Genomic DNA, 23,895 nt, shown 5'->3' on the forward strand with positions numbered 1-23,895 from the left:
ATAATGAATTTTATGTTCTTTTTTGTATCTGGGACATCCTTCTCTCTCTTTTATGGCTTAAATTCTTTCCCATTCTCATGAACCAACTTCTGCCCCATCACTTCTACAAAAACACCTCAATCAATCACCTAATAATGACCTTCTTTTCTTTAAAAATCCAGTGGCTTTCTTTCAGTGTGTGTCTACTATCTTAAAGCTCTTGGAGCCTAGGATTCCTAACTTTTTAAAAACTTAGTAGACATTTTTAAAACAGTTTTAGTTTTATAGAAAAATTGAGCAGGAAGTACTGAGAATTCTCATATGCCCCCTCCTCCCTCCCATACCTTTCCCCCTATTATTATTATCTTACATTAGAGTGATATGTTTGTTCAATCAATATTTTTTAAAGTTGAAAAGTATTTTTATTGCAGATAGTCTCATATACAATGTTAGTGATATTGATTTCCATCCCCTCCCACGATGGAGCCACATTCCTATCTCATAAAAACATTCAAGTTACACCGTAGACGTTTTCATGTTTCTTTTTTAGTAGCTGGGGGTTTGCTTTCGCTAGGTTTTCTATTTTAACCCACGCTTCTTCTCGTTCTTTCATTTTTAGCTTCTCATTCAGTTTCTCTGCTTTAAACTGCTGGGTGCAGTCATCAAATAGTTTTTGGTTCATCTCCATGAAGAGTTTCAGCGTGTTGTACTGATATATCAAGCCACGTCTTGTCTTGTTCCAGTGGGTCTTTCAGTTGTGGTACAAGGATGGAAACATGATGGGCAGAATCTTTGCTGCACTGTCACTGATTAGACTCATGATGTACTCGTTATTCCAGTAATATGGCACTTGTTCTGCCACCTGGAAGTGGGGGCTGGAGACACACTTGGCTAAACGCTTCATGATCTTCACAAACTCTTGACAGTTCAATGACATCTAGAATCTCTTCTAATTCATTTAAGAACATTACTTCTTTTAGACTGTGAGTCTTTGGCCAGTGCTTGAGAAGTGCCATCACCACTGGTTCAGTGAGGGTGCTGTCCTTTTCTAAAAACTGAACTACACAGTATGCCAGCTGAGGATGATAAACGATCAGAGACTTCACTTTTTCCAAAGGTAATAACACCTTCAATAAGAAAATTTTGTGCTCTTCTTTCAGTGGTAAGGCAAATCCTTTTTTAAATATTTTATTGAAGTATAGTTGATTTACAATGTTGTGTTAATTTCTGCTGTACAGCAAAGAGATTGTTATATACACACACACACATATATATTCTTTTTCATATTCTTTTCCATCATGGTTTATCACAGGGTAATGAATACAGTTTCCTGTGCTATACAGTAGGACCTTGTTGTTTGTCCATCCTATTTATACTAGTTTGCATCTGCTAATCTCAAATTCCCAATCCTTCCTTCCCCCACCCTCCATGCCCCTTGGCAACCACAAGTCGTCCTCTATGTCTGAGAGTTGTTTCTGTTTAATAGATATGTTCATTTGTTGTTTCTGTTTAATAGATATGTCATTAGTGTTGTATTTTAGATTCCATATATAAGTGATATTATATGGTATTTGTCTTTCTCTTTCTGACTTACTTTGCTTAGTATGATAATCTGTAGGTCTACCCATGTTGATGCAAATGGCATTATTTCATTCTTTTTCATGGCTGAGTAATATTCCATTGTATATATGTACCACATCTTCTTTATCCATTCATCTGTTGATGGACATTTAGGTTGTTCCATGTCTTGGCTATTGTAAACAGTGCTGCTATGAACATAGGGGTGCATGTAACTTTTTGAATTATAGTTTTGTCTGGGTCTATGCCCAGGATTGGGATTGCTGGATTATATGGTAACTATTTTTAGTTTTACAAGGAGCCTCCATACTGTTCTCTATAGTGGCTGCACCAATTTACATTCTCACCAACAGTGTAAGAGGGTTCCCTTTTCTACACACCTTCTCCAACATTTATTACTTGTAGACTTTTTAATGGTGGCCATTCTGACTGGTATGAGATGGTACCTCATTGTAGTTTGAGTTTGCGTTTCTCTAATAATTAGTGATTATGAGCATCTTTTCATGTGCCTTTTGGCCATCCATTTCTCTTCTTTGGAGGAATATGTATTTAGGTATTCTGAACATTTTTCAATTGGGTTGTTTGTTTCCTTTGTTATTGAGTTGTATGAGCTTTTTGTATATTTTGGAAATTAAGCCTTTGTCAGTTTCATCATTTACAAATATTTTCTCCCAGTTCATATGTTGTCTTTTCGTTTTGTTTATTTTTTCTTGCTGTGCAAAATCTTATGTTCAATATTGATGAACCAATATTAAAACATTATTATTAACTAAAGTCTGTGGTTTACTCTTTATGTTCTACAGTTCTATGGGTTTTGATATATATATTGTCATGTTTCTACCATTATAGTATTATACAGAATAGTTTGCCTAAAATATCCCCTCTATTCCACCTATTCCTCCCTGCCCACTGTCTCTGATAACCACCATTTACTCTCTGTTGCTATGAGTTTGACTTTTTTATATTCCACACATAAGTAAGATCATGCAGTATTTGTCTTTCTGTGTCTGGCTTATTTCACTTAGCATAATGTCCTCAATCTCCATTCATGTTATTGCAAATGGCAGGATTTCCTTCTTTTTAAGACTGAATAATATTCCATTATAGGTATATACATATGTGTGTGTGTGTGTGTGTGTGTGTGTGTGTGTGTATACACATACCGCCCATTTTCTTTATCCATTCATCTGTCAAGGGACACTTAGGTTGTTTCCACATCTTGGGTACTGTGAATAATGCTGCAGTGAATATGTGAATGCACGTATTTCTTTGAGATAGTGATTTTATTTTTCCTTTGAATATACACTGAGAAGAAGTATTGCTGAATCATATGGTAGTTATATTTTTAATTTTTTGAGGAACTTCCATACAGTTTGTCATAATGGCTGTACCAGTTTATAATCCCACCAGCAGTATATAAGGCTTCCCTTTTCTCATCATCCTCAACATTTGCTATCTTTGACATTTTGATAATATCCATCCCAAGAGATGTGAGGTGATATCTCATTGTGGTTATAATTTGCATTTCCCTGATGATTAGTGATAATGAGCATCTTTTTATATACCTGTTGGCCATCTGTATGCCCTTTTTAGAAAAATGTCTATTCAGGTCCTTTGCTCATTTTGTAATTGGGTTATTTGTTCTTTTGCCATTGAGTGTTATGAGTTCCTTTTATATTTTGGATATTAACCTCTTATTGTACATACAATTTGTAAATATTTTCTCTCGTTCCTTTGGTTGCCTTTTCATTTTGTTGATTGTTTCCTGGGCAAAAACTTCTAGGTTTGATATAGTCCTACTTGTTTATTTTTGCTTCTGTTGCATGTGCTTTTATTGTCATTCAAAACAATCACTGCCAAAAACAATGTCAAGGAGATCTTGCCTCTGTTTTGTCTTCTAGTTTTACAGTTTCAGGTCTTAGGCTTATATCGTTAATCCATTTTGAGTTGATTTTTTTATATGTTACCCTTCTTTTCTTTGCTCGAAATATAAGCATTCTACCCTTTATGGATATTTTGGCAACAGTTGTATTCTCTAAATTCCCCACTTGTATTTGTGGCCCTGGTTTCTATTCATTTAATACAAATTCAGTCATAATTTTTGTACATTTGCAACATTGACAATAAAATTAGGTTTAAATTAACATTGAGCCAGCTATGTTTTCACAAGGCACCACAGTGGCTGAAAGCTAATGTGTTTTCTTTTATTTCTTTTTCTGTATTAGGTAAAATGTTTTTGTGAGAAAGTGCTTTTGAGTTCATGGGTGTTTATACTACTTTCTCTTGCTCAACACACTTGTTTTAATCCTCTAATCGTGGTCTAAATGATATAATATGCTAGCCCACTGGGCACAACTAGACTTGAGAAAAAACAGTTTCATGCTAGGTGTGGCTCATATGAGCCTTTACTGCTGGACCCTTACAAAATCATCCCAGAATATCTGCTTAGTCAGTAAAGATAATTTGTCCTAGCATCTCAAAATTTGAAAAGTTATCAGGAAGAAGAACATAGTGCATGAAATTCATAATAATTTTGCCACCTGAAGGATACAGGTTAGAGGTAAACTTTATGATTTTAATAAGAACATGCAAGTTGTCCCATTTTTTTTTCATAGAGCAGTCTCCAGCTTTCTACATTTAATTACACTTGGCTTTGGAAGACCTCATAGAACTTCCGAAATGCTGTGCATCACACCTCTGTGGAACTTGAGGAAATAGTTTTATTTTCCCTTTCTGGTTTTATCCATTGGGGTATTAAAATAAATACTTTAAATTTGAGATTTATGACTGCCTCTTTAAGCAGTGCTGGGACTTCTGTTAATGGTCTGACTTACTAGATTGAAAACTTTATAAAGGGCTATATTTTTTAAATGCATGATTGTAAGACTGTGCAGTACAATTATGCACACATGAAAGAAAAATGCAGAGCTAATAAGGACATCTGTGAAATGCATACTCCTAGAAACACCAGTCCTCACAATATGGACAGAATTCTTTATTTTTCTCTAAACAGAGTTGGATCACTGTTTTATAATCCTTATGGATAGCTGGCTTGTCCTAATTATCTTCTCAGTCCTGAAACATGTATTTCTCATATAGCAGGTATTCCATTTAATAACTACTGAAATAAATTTTATATAAATAGAATTTTCTCCAAATACCAGAAGACTTAGAAAAAATAGGAGAAATTATGCTGTTCCACAAAATATTTATGTAAAAGGAAACATTTGAAGGAAAGTATACTTAGTGCATTATCATGAAGTGTAGAAATACAAAGTTGGAATGTTAAATTATTGCAAGGATTTGGAAGTAAGTCTGACATATTTTGTTTTAATTACATGCCTCAGTACTCACCACATAAGACATCCGACTGTGTTGATCACATGATGGTCAACATTATTATCATATATTTTTTATTGCTAGGCAAAATATGAAATAGAATCTTGAAATTATCTAAATAATTTAGTGCACATAGACTCTAAATTCAAATATGTCAGGCCAATCTAAATAATTTAGTGCACATAGACTCTAAATTCAAATATGTCAGGCCAAATAATACACTTCTGACATTTTATTCATTAAAGTATTTCTTAGTGTCAGCTGTACTCAATGATGAAATTAGCATAAACCATCACTTCTGACTTTTGTCTCAAGCCTTTTGAGAAAAGCAATTGAATAAAAAGGGAAATTGTTTTGCTAGATTCAAGTAAGTAATGTAAAATATTATTCTGATTCTCATACATTTTCAGACACTTATGAGAGCATGCAATGAAATAATAGATGTAAGATGCTTAGTCCTACACTGATGCAAGGCAAATATGCAATATTTGTTTGAAAACATTATTGTTGTCAGTTTTAAGTGGAGCTCTCTTTCCTTTAGAATTAGAATTCTAAATCATTCCATTAAAAATTAGAGACAATGCATTGGAGCACACATTGACTCCAACCTGTCTTTATAAAAACATCTCTATACTTGCCTTTTGATCTGCTGGAAAGGGTTTTCTGATATACTGTATATTGATTATCCATAAAACGTGTTCAATATACTAATTTTCCTTTCCTTCTTTTAATAAAGAGGTTATTTTCTACAGTTGATTTTAAATTTTAAATTGACCAGTAAATTTAAATTTAGTTAGGATTTCATCTTTGCATAGAGAAGACTAGTCTTACAATCTTCACAACTTAAAGTAGTTTACATTTGTATAGGTACCAACCAAGATATGTTGCTTTATTATCAATAATTTCAGCTTGAGAGCTCATAAATTCATAATTTCAGTTGGTAGTGTCTAAGAAATATTTGTATTTTTTGTTAGTTTCAACTGATGATAGACTATAACAGAAATTAATAATATCACAAGAGCTATGTACAAGTATCAAAAATATTATTTAGATGTAAGAGAAATTATAGATATAGTCGTGCTGCCAAATCATGTCACACAAATGCAAGGTAACAGTCAGCATATATATGTGAGGACATCCTTACAACACTAATTCCATGTGTCTGTGAGTGAAATCACTGCACACAAATATTCACATCAAAGGTAGTGTTTTACTTTTGTAGCTGAGATATGTTAGTGCTGTTTGGTTTGGTGTGCTTTTCTATCTTACCTACCTGTATTATGACTTTTGGGGATGGAGGAGGAGATATAAAAGTTTACACTTATTGTGTTATATGATGGCATCTTGTTCTAAATATGCAGCTCTTCCTCTCTCTCTAACCCTTATGTTTGAAATGCATTGTTGGAAACAGCATTTTTCCTTCTCTTGCCTAAGAGGCTTGGGGACTAAAAACATGCAATTCCACGTAAAGGATTAGGAGAGAAATGAAGTATTTTTGAGCTGAAGGGTATCGTTAACTGAGACACTGCTGAGATTGCAGCAGTTCAACACCACCATGTAAACCAAAAAAAAAAAAAAAAAGTTTCAGATACTGTAAAGGAATCAGCCTTTAAAGGAAAGATGAGCAATATCAGAAAAAATTCTGAAAAGTGATATAACTATTCTGGTTGATAGTACAAATTGTGAATAAATCATATACTGCAAGGGAAACATGAAAATAGGTTAGTATCTAGAACGTTGGATGTTGAATTCCTAGAGAAAAAAAAAGGTGATAAACATATTGTCCCTTGCATTTCCTACAGCAGTAAAAGGAACTAATCTGTTGAAATTGTTGACTTCTATTGGACTCTAATAGGAATATGTTGTTTTCTGAAGGCTAGATTACTTATTTATGTTTTAAAAATGTATTCTCTGTGGGTTTAGTCAATGTCTTCTTTTTTTTTAATCCCCAAATGATTGTACAGAAATGTCAAGCATGTCCACAGATTTGTTGGGTGACACTCAAACCAAAACTTGCTCTCAGTTAATGATTGAAGTTATTAATTACTAATTAATTATGAATTTCCCATATTGATATTTTCAACTTTCTAAATTATCACATAACCAAAGGTATGAATTTCAACTCAGAAAGTTGGAGAAAGAGTATAGGAAATTGATATTTTCCCTATTCAGGAAGGAGTAGGGGATAAGCAAGAGTCTCACAGGAAAGTGAGATGAAAATGCTGGAATAATTTCTATATCCAACAATTAGTAAACACAGTTAGAATTCCCTAATTTTATTTGTAATTGGATTAATTCCTATTATTTCGTAAATGTCAGTACTTGTATATACACCCATGTATGAAAACTCAAATCCAAATGATGAACTTCCCACAGCATCTGCATAAGCATATTTTGTTGATTTCCCTCTCCTCTCCCCACCCTTAGACTCGAAGCTCTTTGATGCTTCCTCTTTACCCCATTCTTAAGCACTTGACACAGCCACCAAATGTCAATAGCCCATGTGTATATTTTGAATAAAATGAAAACAATAGCTGAAAATGTTCCCATGACTGCCACAGCTCATTATGACAGAGTTGTGAAGATGTACCTTTTTGACATAAATAGATGAAAGTTGAGTATGTGCCAGGGCTTGGTTTGAAGCCATACCTTCTTTCATTATTTCTTATTCTGGCATAGGAAACTCCAAAAATTAAGCTTCTATAACGTGTCCTAACTATTATCCTTCTCAAACTATTCCAAAATTTTGAAGAGGAAGGAACACTTCGGAACTCCTTCTATGAGGCCAGTATCACCCTGATACCAAAACCAGACAAAAATATCACAAAAAGAAAGATTACAGGCCAATATCACTGATGAACATAGATGCAAAAATCCTCAACAAAATATTAGCAAACCAAGCCTAACAATACATCGAAAGAATCATATAACATGATCAAGTGGATTTAACCCAGGAATGCAAGCATGGTTCAATACCTGCAAATCAATCAGTGTGGTACATCACATTAACAAATTGAAGAATAAAAAATGTATGATCATCTCAATAGATGCAGAAAAAGCTTTTAACAAAATTCAACATCCATTTATGATAGAAACTCTCCAGAAAGTGAGTATAGAGGGAACATACCTCAACATAATAAAGACCACTTATAACAAACCCACAGGTAACGTCGTACTCAATGGTGAAAACCTGAAAGCATCTCCTCTAAGATCAGGAACAAGACAAGGATGCCCACTCTTGCCCATCTTATTCAGTATAGGAAGTCCTAGCCACAGCAACCAGAGAAGAAAAAGAAATAAAAAGAAATCCAAATTAGAAAGGAAGAAGTAAAACTGTCACTGTTTGCAGATGACATGCTATACATAGAAAATCCTAAGACAGCATCAGGAAAATACTACAGCTCATCAATGAATTCAGTGGTTTCAGGATACAAAATTAATATACAGAAATCTGTTGAATTTCAATACACTAAAAACAAACTATCAGAAAGAGAAATTAAAGAAACAATCTCATTTATAATCACACCAAAAAGAATAAAATGCCTAGGAATAAACCTACCTAAGGAGGTAAAATACCTGTACTCTGAAAACCATAAGATGCTAATGAAAGAAATTGAAGATGACATAAACTGATAGAAAGATATACCTTGTTTATGGTTTGAAAGAATTAATATTGTTAAAATGACCGTACTACCCAAGGCAATCTACAGATTCAATGCAATCCCTTTCAAAATACCAGTGACATTTTTCACAGAACTAGAACAAATAACTTTAAAAGTTATACAATTTTAAAAGTTGTATAAACTAACACAACATTGTAAAGCAACTATACTCCAATAAAAATTAATAAAAAATTTATATAGAAACACAAAAAAACCTGAATAGCCAAAACAATCTTAAGAAAGAACAGAACTGGAGGTATCACACTACTTACTTTCAAATGATTTAGCAAGATGATTGATAAATTAATGGCTGGCTGGCTGGCTGGTCGGCTGGCTGGCTGGCTGGCTGGCTGGCTGGCTGGATGGATGGAACGAGAGAGCAAATATGGAAACATGCATTTAATTGTTGAATCTAGTGGTAGGAACTTAGGTTATTGTATAATTCTTTCCAATCTTTGGCATGCTGGAAAACTTTCAAAATTGTAAAGCAAATACTAAAGGAAAACACAAAAAATGCTTTATATTGGCCTTATTAGTAACAAATCCAAGACAGGGATTTTTGAGCAAGTGATATATATAAGGGAGTGCTCTCATGCAAAATCTTTGAGAGAGTGAAGGAAAAATATATAGATTGATGCTAACAAACTTAAAGGTTAATGATTTTAAAGTGGCTGTTTTTCCCATAAGAGAGTATAGGTAATGAATTAATAAAATAAAAACTAAAATTTTCTGATGAAACGATGATTTTTATACTTCCAGTTTTTGCTTGTGAGTAATCATTCTATTCAAGAAATTGTAACTCTTCAAACTGACCCCCCCCCTTTTAAAGTGTTATTATATCCAAATAAGATTGGCATTACATGTTGGCTAGAACACTCAAAGCTCACATATAGATAAAACAGTATCATTTGCCTGTTTGTAAAGCATCATATAGCACACACAAATCATACAATTCAGAACTGCATGAAGTATGCCACTGTTTGAGTATAACATGGCATTTTTCAAGTTGGGATTATTAGATCATCTAGTAATAGTGGTTCTTGAAAATTGAGGGTCTCAGAGGTTAAATGAATTGCATAAAACCAGTCATTAGTCGTTAAGTCAGAGTTCAAATTCTGACTTTTGGACTGAAGATCTCATCTAAATCTACTCTGCCACCCTTCCTTCCCAAGTAGTTTGGATCTGGCTGGACCCTGAATTAATAAAATTCTCATTAGATCTTTCCCCCTCCCAGCTGCGAGAAATTAATTTGAGCTACTGGAATTGGCAGGGACAAATGTCTTTCCTCCCTATAAAAAGAAGATCAAGCTGATATTACATTTCTGGGCTTGAAATAAATCTAATAGTATAATAATAATCAGATTGAAAACAAATAAATGTTGTATTTAAATGATTGAATTTCACTAAGTTAGAAAGCTAAAACATAATCATTGCCAAATAAATTCTACAGCTTCCCTAAGAATCTTGAATATTTAGATACATATTAACTGTTCAGCTGGAGAGAATGTTCTTTTTTCTTCACCCATAACGTATGAACTATTCAAGTTATTATTTGATAAGGTTACTTTTAAAAATCACTATGCTTCTGAGGTGGTACACTTAATATTGAAAACCTGGAAAATTATTATTTGCAAAAAAATATAAAAGCTAAGTACATTTGCTGTGATTTAGGAAGTACTGTTAACTATCCCTGAATAAACTGCTTCTATAAATATGTTTTTATTTTTTGTTTGCTTATTTGTTTACAGGTTGAATAAAATAAAGTTACACATGACACAAATCTGTTTATTTTGATAGCTGAATCACGACTTAACTACTTCTAAAATTATATTAACCAATGCTTGGCTATTAAGGATGCTGTTTATTTCACAAAGTGTAGGTTTAATTCACTATCAACAAGGTTGGTTCATTCATATATGGCATTACATAAGATTCTAGGTTCTTTGTTAAAAAACATAAACGGGACTTATTGCCTTCTCCATTTTAGAAAATGCAACTATTTTCAACCTCCCTTTTTGAAGACTTGTTATCTTTATATTGTATTTATGTTATCAGTAGGGAAGACATAGATAAACATTTGGCTTTGGGGTAGAATGGAAGGGGTAACAGGTGGTTCTAAAGGTTTTCTCTAGACTCAGGGATACCATAAGCTTTCAGTCTTGGTCCATTCATCTTGTAATGTGAATCCAAGAGATTATTAGGAGCACACCTATATACCAGATTCAAGATCAGTGAAACTCCAGTTAAGGAATACACCCCTGACATTGCATCTGGTGGTCATGATTGTGTATTAAGTCCTGAGAACCAGCACTGATGAGACCCAGATACCTAAAGGGTGGAGAGTTGTCTGTATTTCGCAGGCTGTGTTAAGGGCCCATCATGGACACCTGTGGGGCTACATGACTAAACAGTTTTAAACACTAAAGGGATTCCAGAGCCCTGTGTTGGAATTGTAAACACACACTCAACCCTATTTCTCATGACCAAGCACACCCCAAATTCCGATTGACTTGAGCATCACAAAATGGGCTCAGGTTTCAGAAGACTCCTGTTGTGACATTTCAGGATGTGCCATGATGTTTTCTGTCTTCCATCCTGTCTTTTCGATAACTATCTTTGGTGCTGAATACAGCCTATTGTGCCTTATCAATGCAATTATAAATCTGAATCCAGACCATACTACTAAATCAAGCAGAGTTGGTGTTCAGGAGGGCTAAGATTTTTTTTCCCTCTACATTAGAATAATCACCTGATATTTTCGTACCTTAATGAACATTCTGTTCATACTATGACTCCTTGTTGGATAAGCACCACTTACTCCCTTCCTCAAAACATACACATAAAGTCACATACATGTATGCCCATGCTCTGGAGATCTGCTGTAACTTGGAGTGACTAAAAAAATACTGTACCTTGAACCACATTCAAATGTGTTTAGTCATCAGTGCTACTGGAAAGAACAGTGGCTTTAAAAATTTAACAGTCCTTCCAATCAGCGGAAGTGTTTTTTCAGCTACATGGCCGCATCCTACCAATTCTTATTCTTTATGGGTGAGGACAGTGAGGTGCTTTTCTAACAAGCACCTTCTGTGATTCTTATGAAGAACCTCAACATGCATGAAGTTTCTTTCTTGTGTTTAGTTTTCTGGTTTACTCTTTTTATGTGGAACACCTTAGGGATTTAGGGGGGAGAAAAGAACAAGAGATGATTTCCATGTACATTCTTAACGTGACATAAGATGGCTTTTATAGATGTGAATTCAATACTCCTCTTTTAATCTTGGGAGGAAATGTGGCTGTAAACTGTGGTATATAAGGATAATTACATGTACTAGAAATCTGTATAACTTTGGAAAGAAGATCTAAGCTTCCTTTCTCATGGGAAATATTAAGGACTGTAGTGTCCTGTAAAATGGATAGGAAAGGGATCCCAATAATATGTTATGCTTGCTCTCAAAAGACGCAGCAAGATCCTCAGCATAACAACTGCGCAGAGACCCACAAACTGAGTACAGAGCAGGCCGCTGCAGTGGGCGTATAGATACCATCCCTAGAAATAAATAACAGTGGCCATTCTACTCTAGAATCTACTATCATGACTAAAATTATAAACTAGCAATGTTTAATCCAAATATTATTTAAAACTTAGAGGGAATCTTTTTCCTAAATTGTATATTTACAATGGGAAAAGTAATTCAGAATGGCTGAATATGAAGGACAAATATATTCAAATAGCATAACAAATTAATAACAAATTAATATTCATTGTTTTTGAAATGGATTGTGGTTAACTCTTGCCTTTCTTCTTTTATAAGAGTGTTGATTTGATCATTTGCATTCAGAATCTTTTTGCATCATATCTGTATATCTCCATCTGAGAGTAAAGACATTTAGAGTGAGGGTTGTTGGGAGGCAAAAGAACAATTGGTTGCCTAAAGAAAGGAAAAAGAGACTATCTAAATTCTTGGTCAAACATAAAGAGTTCTCTATCCCCGACTATAGAAAATATTTGTGTTAAAATAAGTCATTTTTGAAGTTAAAGTATCCCACCTTTTCTGCATACGGTAATATATTATTTTCTATAAAATCTGTTGACTTACAGGAAATTCCCAAATACTCACAATTGGGAATCACTAGGGAGAAAGATGTGTGGTCAGTGGCTATAATTTATTGAAAAATATATGTCAATACACACACACACACACACACACACACACACACTCCATATACATCTAACCCTCCAAACCACCCTGAGGAGTAGGCATTATTAATCTTCATTTTATAGATGAGAAATCCAGGGCTCAGCATACTTAAGTAACTTGCTTGTGGTTACACAGCTAACAAATGCTAGTACTGAGTTAACAACAAAATAGGTCTGCATGGTCCCACACTTAGTCTTTTTTTCCCCATATTTGTCATTCTATTTTACTTTTTTTTAAATTTTCATTGAAATATAGTTGTGTTAGTTTATGTGTACAGCAAAGTGATTCAGTTATACATATATAAATATATATGTATTCTTTTTTTATATTCTCTTTCATTATAGGCTATTACAAGATATTGAGTAGAGTTCCCATGCTCTACATTAGGTCCTTGGTGGTTATCTATTTTATATATAGTAGTGTGTATATTTAATCTCAAACTCCTAATTTATCTCCCCCCTCCCCACTACCCACTTTGGTAACCATAAGTTTGTTTTGTATGTCTCTGAGTCTATTTCTATTTTGTAAATAAGTTCATTTGTATCATAAGTGATATCATATGATATTTGCCTTTCTGTCTGGCTTACTTCATACTTATTCTTCACCATTATACGCTGTTCCCAGAGACAGAAACAGAGGTAGAAACAGAGGATCTGAGTCTCGTTGTTGACCAAGAAATCCAAAAAACAATCCCAGACAGACATAGAACCACATTACTGTTGAGGACCCAAATGATACCTTAAAATAAGACCCCTTTAAGCGGGATAACTTTAGTGAGTTTCTCTTCTTTGGAAAAAAAAATAAGTAAATAAAATAATTAAAATGAGGCATGCAAGTGGGAAAAAACCTTTTTGCATCAATGCCTTTCCATCAAAGACACATGTAAGCAAATAGTTTCAATGCCATACTTTACATAGCAGAAATCAGTATTTTGGGATACAGAGAAGAGGAAAATTCGAAAGGCTGTATGTGACTGTCAAGGAATATTTTGAAAGGAGGTACCATTTCAGGTGGGTATACAAGTAAAGGTAGGAATTTGTTATTTGTAGGAAGAGGGAAGTCATTTTCTTGCTAATGCAAGAAAAATGATGTGCTCTATTGATCTAATTAAGTACAAACGTTGTGCATAATTTGAGGACTGCTTCACCTTTACAAATCATTTAAGTGACCCTACATTTCTAGGGACTTCCATAACTTCTGAACCATGAAACCTGAGTGATTAACAGTTCGAAAGAATTAATTTACATTTCCAAAGCAAGACAGAGGTTTTTATTTTCATTTGTCAACTTCCTCTATTAAAATGGACCCCAGCCTTTCAGAGATCACTTCATGGTTTTGCCCTTTTTCCTGCTGACCCATGTTGCTTTATACTGAATTTAAGGAGACTCAAGGTAGGTTAATTAAATTTGCTGAAGCTCTTTGCAAAGCCACATTGGGGGCAATTTAATTTTTTTTTTCTGTTTAGCTGGCTGAGAAAAGAAATTCAGGCACAACTGTATAAAATACTGTTTTAATTAGATCCAAAGAGAAATGTAGCCTTGGATTCTTACTAAAGTTCCTTAATTATGAAAATTAATTTTAAAAGACATAGTAGCTTTGTTTTACAAAAGTGAACATGTTTGTGAAGTTACTTTGTCCTTAAGAAAAAAGGTAATGAGTCAAATTTTGTTCCTTTCATTATTTTTGTCAGTAAACAAAGTCTCAAATCAAGACAGGGTAATTTTCAGGAACTCCTGAAAAAAAAAAAAAATCAGACATAAATTCACATCTCAAAGTGTTAAAATTTTCCAAAGCAAGAAAGGGGAGCCACCCACTATGTATCCAAATGAACTTCTGAAGAAATACTTGAGCATATTTTTAGGCAATTAATATATATAGTTTGGTCTCTCTTTTCTAAAATATATTTCTTTTTAATAAAGTAAAAATCTCAGTAACAAAAATCAACAATAAATAAATTCAGTGCTAAATATTACTAACATCTCTCACATCTCTTCAGATGTCTAAGTAAATTATCATTGAAATTGTCTTTTCTCAGTGAGATTGGTGAATGATTTCTGTGCTTTGGCAACGTGTACTTTCTCATCCCAACACACAACAAAGAAATATAGATCCATATGCCTGATACGTTGCAAAACTCTAACTAGTTTTATGGTTTCCATATATAAAATTGACTTAACATTAAAATAATGAATTTAGAACATCTTCACCATATCAATGCACTGTGATGGAACCAAAATGTTGCCTGTGATACTCCTGTATGCACCATAGCCAGCTTAATTGTTTGAACAAAGTCAGTAACTTTGTCATTGGTTTAAACATCCAATGTAATACAGTATCCAATCAGTATATAATACAGTATTATATACAGATTGTATACAGTAATATACAGTATACAATCAGTATATTACAGAACTAGAAGTAACACATTCAAATAGAGATAGAGAGAGGGATAGATTTCAGAAAAATGTTTACACACTTACTTCTACTAACATATTCTCTCTCTGCTCTCTCTTTCACAGACATACATACATTACAAATACATACCCTACTCTGTTTTCACTTTGCATACTCCAATTTGCATTGTGTGAATAGTGCTACAGTTTGAAGATTAGTTATACTTATTAAATTCACTGGATAGATAGATATATAGATAGAGGTATAGATAGAGATAGAGATGTAGACATAGATGTAGATGTATACATAAATATTGATTTTTTTGATTAGCTACTTGAATTTATCCATATAGATACAGTTTGAGATGATAGATTTCTATATTATTTCTCAGATATGAATTTTTCATACTTTCCAATAATTTTGTCCACTGTTTACTATTTATGGTTATAATAAAATCTTGTCAAAATAAAGCATAAATAAAATATATTTCATTTCAAATTTCTATTAATTTTTGAAAATCAAGATTTGGCATATCATTTAACAGACTACTTGGTGGAAAGAACATAGGCTTTGGAGCCATATCTAGGCTGAATATATGCTTCGTCACTTAGAGCCCATGTAATGTAGAGAAAGTTGCTTCACGACTCTGGGATACAACATCCATATCTATAAAAAAGAGGTTAACTCATACTCATCTCACACTCTATAAATATTAGTTATTGTTTGACTCAGAACCACTTATTCTCATGTCCTTATGTTTAATTCTTATGTTGAATATAAACATTTATAATTGTAGACATATATTTATATTTTTCTGTCTATCTCTCAAATTCTTTTTGAATTCATTCAATGCTAAATTTCATTAGTGAATGATGAAACCGTCATATTAAAACAGAGAGAGCTATAAAAACACTGAGCTGAACTGTATGAGGTTTTTTTTTTATATAATTAATTGTCTATATTTATCCCCAAATGTGTTTTAATCATTTTTTAAAATTTTTATTTATTATTTGTTTATTATTTATTTTTGGCTGTGTTGGGTCTTCGCTTCTGTGCGAGGGCTTTCTCTAGTTGCGGCAAGCAGGGGCCACTCTTCATCGCGGTGCGCGGGCCTCTCACTGTCGCGGCCTCTCTTGTTGTGGAGCACAAGCTCCAGACGCGCAGGCTCAGTGATTGTGGCTCACGGGCCCAGTTGCTCCGCGGCATGTGGGATCTTCTCAGACCAGGGCTCGAACCTGTGTCCCCTGCATTGGCAGGCAGATTCTCAACCACTGCGCCACCAGGGAAGCCCGAACTGTATGAGTTTTAAGTATTATTTTGATGTTTATATTTGTTTTACTGTTGGGGAGTGGGAAATTATCTAATGAATATAGTCTGAGGAGAGATTGATAGCACATCATGGTAACACACATTTAAGTTTCTACCTCATCTTGTTTTCAGTATTAAAAAGGGGCAATGACCAAAAACAATTCCTAATAAGTGGTTTTCTTAATTGTTCACTGTTCATCATATGTATAAAATCTCCTCTAGGATTGAATTTATTACTTTGCCTTTGTGGATTAAATTTGCTTTGCTATATCTCCAATTTTTCATCTTGTCTTTTAAACAGTTTGCTATCAAATTGTGGCCTAAGCTCACAGGGCATTATCTTCATGAGGGGAGTTCACCTCTGTAACACTGGAAAGTTGTGGAACTGAATTCAGGCAAGATGAGAAAGAGGCTTCAGGATTATGTATTAAATTCTAATGTATTTTCACAAAATAACTTGCCAAGTGTTCATAATTAGGATATCCTCCTCATTGTTATTGGCTACCTTATAAGAGACTATCTGGTATCAAGCTCAATGAAAACAATCATAACAATTTCTTTTCTGAAGTATATATATAGGTTAAAAATAATTTGTTTTTTCGTATACATTAAAGTTGCATAAGTCGCTTAATCCAAGGGTTCATTTCACACATTTTATGTAATTTTCTTTTTTTTTTTTTTTTTTTTTAAGATTTTTTTTTTTTTTAAGGTGTAGGCTTATTTATTTATTTATTTTTTGGCTGTGTTGGGTCTTCGTTTCTGTGCGAGGGCTTTCTCTAGTTGCGGCAAGTGGGGGCCACTCCTCATCGCGGTGCGCTGGCCTCTCACCATCGCGGCCTCTCTTGTTGCCGAGCACAGGCTCCAGACGCGCAGGCTCAGCAATTGTGGCTCACGGGCCTAGTTGCTCCGCGGCATGTGGGATCTTCCCAAACCAGGGCTTGAACCCGTGTCCCCTGCATTGGCAGGCAGACTCTCAACCACTGCACCACCAGGGAAGCCCTGTAATATTCTTATACTCAGACTTTTCCACTCATGTCAAGTTAAAGTTTCAAGTTGAACATATACACTGTTGACCTGAAACAAATAGACTGCCAGTTATTTCTCCAGCAAAGATGGGTTTATTTGGGATTAGCAGAGAGTCGCAATTCAGGGTCTGCAACCATGGTGAGCCACTTGTGTGTACCTGCAGGGGAAGGGAAGGAGGTCATTTTACAGAGGGGAAAAGGAAGTTGGAAGGCTATGGTAAACAGAGTCCATGGCTTTTCATTGGCTGAATCCTTGTCAGGAAAGAAAGGTAGTCTTTCTTCATGTTGGGCTTGGCTGTTGTCACAGGATATGAGAGTTCCCCTTTCTGGTGTCCCAACACCGTTTAACTGAGGTTTCTGTTTATTAATTTTTACAATACTTTCCATAAGCCAAAAGACAATGTTTGTCTAAGTAATAGTTTTCTAAGAAATAAGAATAAACATCTTAAGCTAAGCTGGAAAAGTAATTAAAATTGAAACGAACACAAACTTGTTTTTCTCGTTCTAAGAAATTTCCACTTAAAACTAGGCATGTCATTTTAAGGCAAAGCTATGCTGATATATACACAGAATATTTTGAACAATAGTTTGTAGTCATTTTGCCAGAATGGCAGTAATGCCATTGATCTAGTGAAAGAATTTTGTCTCATTTTTATAAATCCTTATCATTTATTTGCTTAATGTAGTGATAATCTGATGATATGAATATAGCCAATTAAAAATCATCCATTTTTTTTAGATTTACCTTCATAAAAAATGAAGAATATGTTTTGACATTTGCAAAAACTTCATTAGTATTTTGTGAGTGAAGTTAGCAAGAGGCAGAATTCTTTTTTGCTGAGTTATAATTGCATATAAAATAAATATTAAAAAAAATAATAAAATAAATATAAATATGAAAAAAGTAAGAGAATTCCAGAAATGCTGGAACTCTTGGAATATTCTTGGGTGTAAGCTTGTACAGACAATGCTGCTGTGTTTGAGGGGATAAGGATTGCTTTAAAACCATTCCTTATTCAATTCCAGAAAGATAATATCTAAGGGAGTATGTATGTTTTCACTTACTCTTCTTATGCTAAGTGTGTAAGAGAAGAAATAGTCAATGATGTGGGCTGTTATGTGCTCAACACTCACAATGAATTAGTTTAAGATACATTTTGAACTTTAAGAAATAAAAACGATAGCTACAACTCTATATTAATATACTTTTTAACCATTTAAGTGGCATGCATTTTCAGTGCTAAACAGAAGGCCATAAAAATCAACACTAGTATATTATTTATGCTTAGGTATTAATTGCTTGGGGACATAAAATGTCATTATTTATTTTTATACCAGCTAACTGAAGTGGAAAAATGAGATAATTCTCACAAGCAGAATTCACATTTGCTTCAATTATGTGGATACTTTGGATGAAAAAAACTTTTATGTTATAATTACTACATCTTTCAACTTTACTTCATGTCTTGATACAACTTTAATATGTCAGTTCCAGTTCTACCAATGCTAGGGATTTTTTTTTTCTTAGCACAGTATGTTGTACTTTGCCGAGTATGTTCTAAAATTAAGTATGGAAATCTTAGGTATCAAAAGGCATTGGAAGAAATAGGATAACAGTTTCAAAGTTGTTACAAGAAGGTGTAAATCTGTGGTGACATATACAAATAAGTATCTTAAAGATAGTCTTTTTCAAATGGACTCTTTTAAAGGTCCTTGTTTAAAGTATCTAATGCAACCAGATCGAATTTTGGAAGTAAGCATCAGCAGTTACTTGGTAGAACATGTGGTTTAAAGATTTCTTACACAAGGCACAATATTGCACAGCTTTACAAGGGCATAAATATAATTTAACACACAGTGATCTAAACCTTATCTTGATTTATGACTGCTGACAGCATCTAAGCACAAGAAATAAAGACAACAAACTTTCCTCAGTCGTTGAAATGCTTAGTGTTAATTTTGTGTGCACGTAATTGGTTTTTTTTACCTTGTACCATAAAGAAGGTTTTCCTCCATTATTTTCAGTTTTCTCTGTATCACATTTCAAGGGCATTAGTATTTGAGGCACATTTTTGCTAATCCCCTTTTCCATGCTTGGCCCTATCTAGGACAAAGGACACATTTTCTCCCAAATCTTGGGAGACTAGTTTACATTGATGTCCAAGTGTTCTTATATAAAATAAGATAAACAAGTTAGCATTAACTGTTCTATTTTTACTTAGAACTTTAAAAATTGAGAGACTGGTTAAAAACAAAATTGTTATAAATGACTGTGATTTGGAGGAGAAAAATATATATATTAGAATATTCAGTATTCATTCAATAAGTATGCCTCAATTAATGACTGCAGTACACAATAAATGTTAGTATATCAATCAGGTCACCAAAGAGAATTGCATTATTAACATTCATTAACTTTGTAACAGATAACTTAATTGTACAAATAACCCAAAACTATGTAATTAGGATGTGATTATATTCACATTTCTTTATGACAAAATGAACTTATAGTTCAAGGAACTGGTGCAAGTAAAAAGGAAAATGTGAAATGAGGTTATAAATCAACTATTAAATACATATTCTCCTTTGCTACTGACTAGGTACAAAAGGATGTTTTAATTCTCTGTGTTTTAATAACAATTTTCTATTAAGTAATTATGTAGAATTGAGCCCAATAATAGTCCCTCTTTTCACATTATAGTCAAAATGTTCCCTCTTTTCTCATTATTTGGGAAAGGCGGGACTGTTTTCTTGTTGCTTTAATTATGTTTATATTATGTGTATATTCATGGGCTAAAATAAGGAAAATTTAAACATTAGGATGTACTGCCTCTTTTTCAATCTTTATTATAAATCTTCATTTCTTTCAGGGAGGGAGAAGTAGTCATTTATTGGTTAATTAGTCCTAACTCCATCCTTGGACAAAGAGATGTTGAGAATGCCAACATCTGATAAAGACTGATGAAAGCTTAACTCTTGGTTTCAGATGAAGTACTCGTGCTCATCTAGTATTTATATCTGTACTTCAACATTCTGGAACAGGACATCCATATCAAAAAAAAAAAAAAAGTTTACTGGAAATACAATAATTAGTACACTCCTTTTTATATTTAGTGTGGCAGATAATTTTCTTTCCACTCAAAATTATGCACAATTTAGAATTTTATATGCTTTAGATTGAATAAAGAACTAGTTTGACAAATAAATTGAAATCATATGATTATCTTAACCCCGATTTATTAACTATGGTACAATTGGAAGTAATGAGTAAAACTCTCTGACTCCTAAATCATTGAATGAGAGAAGCAAAATTTAGTAGTACAATCTATTCTAACATCATTTATTTTTGTGTTGTCCCCCATTACCTATCTTTTTGTAATCCACAGCGTTGCTTGACATAGGTGAACTCACTCTCTTTCCGATACTTATTTGAGTATATTTTAAATTCCAAATCCACCTGGAGAGTCAGCCCAACTTTTATGACTTTCTCCCTTCCAGCAAGATCTCCCAGGTTCATCTTATTAAGAAGAGATAACGTGTACCGCAGGTCTCCAATATGCCTGGCCCTAGGCTACCATTCATCAGTTCTGCTTCTCTTTAAACACAGTTTTCCATGTTTTTGGTTTTTCCATGTCATGCTTATTAATTTTCAACAGAGAAGTGAACGTTTGGAATGGCTACCAAGATATGTTTGTTTTAACACTCCCTGGTAGTTATAGAGACAAAAATTCCAAAGGTTTGAAATCTAATTTTAACCCTAATATTAAATAAGAAGTCTTTGGGTACTTTACTATTATAACAGCCCTAAAAACATTTTATTTTAGAATTTTAAATTTTTTTAATGAGAAATGATATATGTATACAGAAAAATGCACATACTATAAGTATACAAATTAAATTTTTGCAAAATGAACACACCAGTGCAACCAGATAGAAATAAGAATTAAATCATTACCAACATCCAGAAGTCCCCTTCCATTCACTACTGATTCAAGGAGAGCTGTTTTACTGACTTCTAGCAACACAGATATTTTTTACCTACTTTTTTAATATAAATTGTATCATAGATACTTTTCTCAGTGGCTTCTTTTACTCCATGCTGTGTGATGCTCATCTAAATTTTTTCATGAAGTTGTAATCTTTCATTCTCTTTGTTAAATAGTATGTCATTTTGTGAGTAAACCACGATTTCTGTAGCTACATATTTATCCAGTTTTCAGATATTATGAATTATACATTTATAAGCATATACATTTCTCTTGGGTACATACCTAGGAATGGAATTGTGTTATATGGTATTCATATATTTAGTTGTTTTTTAAAAATAGATTTACAGTATTCCAAAGAGTGTGAGCATTGTATGGAAGTTCTTGTTACTCCAGATGTGTGTCAACACTTAGTATTTTCTGTCCTTATGACAAATGAAGTTGAGCACCTTTTCATTTTAGTGTCCCCTGAAATTTGAATAAATTGATCTGCCAGATCAATTTAGAGGGCTTGTCCTGGCTGCTTGTTTTTGGAAAACTTATTTCCTAAGATATTTGAAGCATTCTAACTCACTTCAAAAACTATTAAAATCCTAACCTGTTAATGTTGATTGTATCCATATCCAAAGATTTTGGCAAAGTTTGGTCTTTGTAGACATTTAGATAAGAGATTTTCTACTGAAACAATTCTTTGTTGTATTTTAGCACTTTTGGTGACATTAGGAGATCAATTATAATGTAAAACAGGGTCCACAGATCCTACAGGTCATCCTTGCTGGGCCTGGGTCATGTTCTGTGACTGGGCAAACAGATACTCTGGAGCTGGAGAGTTAGATGAGGGCTCTCATGGTATCTGAAAACTCATGGAAAGTTATATGAGGGTGGTAATGGGGAACTTAAGAAACGAATAATGCAAATGCAGATTGAAAACGCTACGTCAAAAGTTTTTCTCAATAAATAAAGAATAACTGAGTATTTCAATGTCAAGCATTACTTGAATCATCTTTCATTATGTCTACTGATACTCGATAGAGTAACAGCAATGACTCAAGATCGACCAAATGCATATTCAATGGATGTACATACAGAATCAAAATTATAAAAAACTATTGCTTTGATAATAGCAAATATCAAATGAAGATCTCTATTCATTGATAATAAAACTATAATCCGTGTTTTAAGCGTATTTTTTTCTTTTTTGCACTTGAACAGCGATTAAGGACTACCATTTGGCAGGTAAAAAGCAGCAGGCCTACTTGTTTTCATGAATTGCATAATCATTCTTTCTCTTCTGAATTCCACATTTTAGTACATGCAAGGAGAATGAAACAAATAAACACAGAAACTTTTCCTTCAGAATTGATTTAATAAAACCTTGAAAGGTGGAGTAAAGATGGTGGAGTGGGAAGACGCGGAGTTAGCATCTCACCACAACTAGGGCTCCTGCTGGCTGCTGGTGGGGAACTCTGCCACCCAAGGAGATGAGAGGAACCCCAAAGTGAACCGGTAGGATGTAGGGGGACTGAGGGGGGAGGAGAAGTGGAGGCCAGACAAGATCGGCACCCCTGAGGCCAGGGAGATCAGGAGAGGCAGGCAGGAGGGACTCTCCAGGAAAAGCGGGAGAGGAGCAGAGGGTGATTGCCCGGCCCACTCAGGCCGGGGAGCCTGCTGAGCTCCCAAGCCAGTACCCCCCCTCCAAAGCCCCATCCAGGCCACGTGGGTCCTGGGGGCATAGGAGGGAGGCTGGGAGATCAGGAGAGGCAGGTTGGAGGGGCCCTGGAGGAGCAGGAGAGGAGTGGAGGGCGATTGCCCTGCCCACTCAGGCCCGGGGAAACTGCTGAGCTCCCAGACTGATCCCTTGTTCTCCAAAGCCCTCTCCAGGCCCTGTAGGTCCTTGGGGGCATAGGAGGGAGGATGGGGAGATCAGGAGAGGCAGGTGGGAGGGGCCCTCCCAGACTGGAGGAGCAGGAGAGGAGAGGAGGGCATTTACCCTGCCCACTCGAGCCCAGGAAGCCTGCTGGGCTCCCAGGTGAGGTCCCCTGCCCTCTGAGACCAGGGGTGGGGGCACACCTGGGTACCTTCTGTTCCTTGAGCCTAAGCCCCACCCCCCACAGCTCCCAGGGCCTTTGCCAGCCCTGTGGGTCCTAAAAATTGGCCCCACCCACTGCTCAAACCTCACCCTTACTTAGGCCCCACGCTCCACAGCCAAGGCCTTTTCCCCACTTTTTTTTTTTTTTTTCTTTTCCCTCTTCCTCTTTCTTACTATTGTGGTACTGATGTACATTCCAGTTGTTGATTCATCTATATTTTAATTTTTATATTCTTCCTAACATATCTGTTAGTTTCCTAGTCTAATTTTATTTCTACTTTGTTCTCTTTTTTAAATTTTTTGCCACCCCAGGCAGCTTGTGGGATCTTGGTT

At 34.6% G+C, this 23,895-nt stretch overlaps 1 pseudogene; it reads right to left on the bottom strand.

Moving 5' to 3' along the window:
- Positions 1-490: 490 nt before the first annotated feature.
- On the bottom strand, positions 491-21,004 carry LOC137776235 (serine/threonine-protein phosphatase 2A 56 kDa regulatory subunit gamma isoform pseudogene; annotated as a pseudogene).
- Positions 21,005-23,895: the final 2,891 nt, after the last annotated feature.

This window comes from Eschrichtius robustus, chromosome 14 (assembly GCF_028021215.1).
Source record: "Eschrichtius robustus isolate mEscRob2 chromosome 14, mEscRob2.pri, whole genome shotgun sequence".
Classification (NCBI taxonomy): domain Eukaryota; kingdom Metazoa; phylum Chordata; class Mammalia; order Artiodactyla; family Eschrichtiidae; genus Eschrichtius; species Eschrichtius robustus.